At 33.3% G+C, this 4816-nt stretch overlaps 1 protein-coding gene across 1 annotated transcript in view; it reads right to left on the bottom strand.

The window, feature by feature from the left end:
* Positions 1–4816, bottom strand: part of ZFC3H1 (zinc finger, C3H1-type containing) — a 63218-nt gene that overhangs the window by 51057 nt on the left and 7345 nt on the right. The window lies entirely within an intron of this gene.

Here is a 4816-nt window from a genome sequence, read left to right as displayed (position 1 = left end):
GCCCTCCTGCCATCTCCAACAGCTTCTCTCCCATTATTCATTCCCCTCACTCTCTCTTCTGTATTAGCACAGGACTCCTGGTTCTTCCCCAAACATGTCAGGCATCCTTCTGTATTATGGTGATTTCTCTAGTTCAGCAATAACCAAACTTCAGCATGTAGCAGAATCAACAGAAGGGCTGGTTAAATACAGATTGCTAGGCCCCATTTCCAGAGCTCCCAGTTCAACAGATCTAAGGTAGAAACTGAGAATTTGTGTTCTATCAAGTTCCCAGATAATGCAGTCCCCAGAAACCACACTTTGAAAATCACTGCTCTAGTTATTTCTTTTGTGTAGAAGCCTCTTCCACCAGATATCCATTTGGCTATTCCTTTACTGTCTTCAGTCTTTTTTTAAATCTGACCTTCAAATAGATACCTATGCTGACCACCCTATTAGTGCTGCAACCTGTATCCTCAATATCCCTTTCTGACTTACCCTGCTATACTTTTTCTCTTTCATAACAGTTAATTTACTCATCATGTTTACTGTTTTACCTTCTAAAATGCAAGCCCATGAAAACATAAGTGACTATTTTGCTCACCAATTTATTTCCAAGAGCGTGGAATAAAGTGCTCAACTAATTTTTCAATGAATGGAAGAATGAAATAAAAAACATCCACTACAATTTGCAATTAGGTCACAGAAAACTACCATGAGTAGTTTCAGTATTGTGATGGGGGTAGAAAAGCAAACTGTACTGGGCTAATAAGGAAATGAGAGGTAAAGCGAAAAGCTGGTACAGACTAGACGTCTCAGAAGTCTTATTGAAAAGAGGAAGAATACTTGACATAATTTAAGACAGAATGTAGGATAAGGTGGAAGAGGATTTCCATTTTTGGATGGAAAAGTCAAATATATTAAGAACACCCTAAGGAGACAATGGTTCAAGATAAAGCAGAATAAATAAAGCAAGGTCCCAGAGAAGGCAGAAGAAGTTACAGCCAGGGGAACAAGTTAAAACAAAATGGCCATGAACAAGAGAATCATTACCCTCAGGATGAAAGAACTGAAGTGAAAATTGATACGGATTACAAACAAGTTTATGGTCAGGAAGTGAAAAGCTGGAATTGAGTGTGATTACCTCAAATAAGAGGCAAGCTTATATATTGACAATAATAAAGCTTGAGTAAAAGGCCTAAAAAATTATGAAGGTATAGAAGAGTTGTCAAGAGATATGGAAAAAAGGCTCACCAATAACATAAGTTTGACAGTAGAGTCTTGGTGAGGATTGGTGGGGAAATATACATGTAGAAACAATTATATAATTTACTGATTCAGATGACATTTTAGCTTCTTTGATTTTCCTCCAATCACTCTTCCATACCGATGCCAGTTATTTTTCTAAAACACACATTTGATCAATCACCTTCTTGCTTAAAAACATTTAACAGCCCACCCAATGTTTAAAGAACAAAATTCAAATTCTTTAGCAAAATATTAAACGCCCCTCCCAATCCAACACTAACCTGTCCTTTTATAATTTTATGTCCAACTACTCACCAAAAAAACACCATTATCTCTCATACTGCATACATATTTGATGAATCTCACTGCCCTTAAAAAGCCCTCTGTGCCTATCTGCTCATTTGGTTCCTTCTGACTTCCCCAGTGGAAAAGATTCATTTTTCCAGAAGTATATCAAACATTTACATCTCTATGAAACCTTTCTAAATCCAGGTGAGGATATTTAATCCTTCCTGTGTTACTCTAGGCTTTCACACATAACTCGTATTATACTCCATGATAGTTATTTGTGTGTCTTTTCTATCCCTCTGTGTTATACTTTTCAAAACTACTTGTATAGAATCATAGTACTAAATTGAAGAGGGGAAAGAAAGGCATCTCCCTGAGAATGTGCAACCCAAAATAATCATCACTTAGGTTTACAACCAAATTCACACTATACAGGCAGCCAGTGAGGGCTGAAATGATTTCAAGGCTAAAGTCTTTAGCAAATTCTTTCTGGGGAATGCATCTTTGTCCCAGGTCTCAAAAACTTTCCACCACTAAAATTCAAAAGAAAATGATCATCTCACATTAAAACAAAACAAAACAAAACCACTAACTGTTCAAGAAAGAAAGTACCAAAAATGAGTAATAACAAAAACAAACATCAGAAATCAAACCCCCAAAGACCTGACATATTGAAAATTAGCAGGGATAGGAGATAAAACAAAACAGACCTATGGTTAATTTGTTTAAAGAAACAAAGATAAAGCTGAAATTATAAGCAGGGAGAAGAAAAGTGCAAAGAATGATCAAAGTGATTTGAAAACAAACAAAAATGAAATAAAAATAAAAACTGTAATTGAAATTTAAAACTCAATAAGTGGGCTTAAGGCAAATCAGATACAGCTGAAGAGAGAATCAGTAAAATGAAAGATGTATCAGAGAAAATTTTCCAGAATTTGTCAATTACAAAGTGACAGAAACTTAGAGAAATTAGGAGACATGAACGATAAAGTACGATGACTTAACATCTGTCTCTTATACACATCTAGATGTGTATAAGAGACAGTATATAATTCCAGACATAATACAAACAGCCAAGAAACTGCTAAAAATATAGGCAAAACTAAGCAAACATCATTCTTTGTATTTCGGGGAAAGGGTAAGGTTCTTGATTAACTTTAAACACTGGCAGGAATATAAGACCAGAAATTTAGTATTTAACTTCCAAACTAGCAAATGAAAAAAAAAAATTGTGTGAAGAAAAATAAGAGACTAAAAAGAGAGAGAGAAAAAAAGAAGAAATAAAACCAAATGTCAATAATCATAAAAAATGTGAGTAGACTATGTTTAAGCTAAAGGACAAAGATTGTCATACAGAATTATAAATTAAAACCAGCTCTATACTATGTACAAGTAATATCTGAGACATGAGGATATAGAAAGACTGAAAGGGTGGGAAATTATATAAAGAGAAAGATGATGTGGCTATTAATATATAAGACAAAATAGTCTTTTAGGCAAAAACATCAGAGATAAAGTCACAACATAATGACTTAATTACCCAGCTTCAAAGTATTTAAAGCAAAAAGTAAAAATCACAAATTCATCATCATACTGGCAAATTTTAAAAAACTTCTCTTAGTAGCTGATCAAGCGTATCAAAAAATAAAAAAGTGAACAACACAAAAAGCTCGAGTAATCTACAAATTTCTTTCAAACATACACAGAACTCTTACAAGAGCTGATTACATACTAGACAATAAAGGAAGTCTTTAAGTATTTCAAAAGATTGGTTATCATGGCAATCTTATTTTCTGACAGTATGATCGACTTAGATATCAATAAAAAACCCTGCTAGACAACCTATATGTTTCGAAGAAACACTTTCAAGTAGCCTACAAGTCAATGAAAAATAAAAATTAGAAAATATTTAGAACAAATGAAAAAAGTTAAACATCCCAACTTGATTGAGACAGAACTAAAGTCAAATTTGATGGCCTAAAATGATCTTAATAGGAGAGAGGCTGAAAAACCTCTGTACTTATTTCAGGGGAAATTCAAGAACAGAGCAGAGAAAAAACCTATGTACTTATTTCAGGGGAAATTAAAGTTTAAGAACCTATGTACTTATTTCAGGGGAAATTAAATAAGAGAGCAGGGAAAAAAAGATATAACTTATAAATACTAGAGATAAAAAAGTAAAGATTCTTAAGAATAATTTTTATAACTTCTATAACTTACAGGAAAGACACATTACAAAAAATATATAGTTTACATAAACTGCCTTAACAGAAATAGAAAACACGAAAAGTCAGATTAAAACCTTCTCGGAAAAAAACTCCACCCAGGCTCAGACACTTAGCAGCAAGACCTACCAAGTATCTCAGAATGTTTCCAATCTTAAACTATTGCAGAGAATAAAGATGAAACCAGCCCCAACCGATTTGAGTATCACAACCTTACACTAAAAACTGGCAAGGAAAAAGAGGGGGGAAAAAATTACAGGCTATGAACATAGCCTGTAAAATTCTAAACAAAACACTAGCAAACCTTCATTTGTAATTGCCGAAAGTTGGAAAAACTCAAACATAATTGGGAAATAGATAAACTATAGTATGATGGGATACTCAACAAAAAAGAACTACTGACCTATACAAGTACATGAATGAATTTCAAACACATTATGTTCAATGAAAGAAGTTATAATCAAAGGCAATATACTGTATGATTCCATTAATGTGACATTCTGGAAAAGGCAAAACTATAAGGGACAAATCAGTGGTTACCAGGTGAACTAAGGGCTGAGGGAGGGGTAACTACAAAGACACTTGGAGAAACTGTTTGAGGTTGATGAAAGAATTCTGTATATTAATGGTGGCTGGTGATGGTTACGCACTGTCTGCATTTGTCAAAACCTGAAGAACTACACACACATTTATAATGTTAAAAGGTAAATTTTACTGTATATAAATTATATCTTAAAAATAAAGAGGAAAAGAAAAAAGCCAAATCCATAATTTAAAAATGGTATATCATAAACTGTATTAAACGCAAGCACACAAGGGTGGTTTAATACTAGAAATAAATTATATAATTCATTACACTAACAACTTAGAATAAATTAGATGCTCATCCCAATAATGAAGAAAAAAGATTTTGTAAACTTTAACATCCATTCACACTGAAAATTTCAAACTAGGAATAGGAGTAAAACCCTCCTTTACCCCATAAGGGATACCTACAAAAAAATTAACATCATATTTAATGACAAATGTCAAAACCATTTTCTTTGGTTAGGAAACAAAGGTGTCCACTATTATCA

This window comes from Mandrillus leucophaeus, unplaced genomic scaffold (genome assembly GCF_000951045.1).
Source record: "Mandrillus leucophaeus isolate KB7577 unplaced genomic scaffold, Mleu.le_1.0 Scaffold196, whole genome shotgun sequence".
Classification (NCBI taxonomy): Eukaryota; Metazoa; Chordata; class Mammalia; order Primates; family Cercopithecidae; genus Mandrillus; species Mandrillus leucophaeus.
This window is presented reverse-complemented; position numbering and strand designations above follow the sequence as displayed.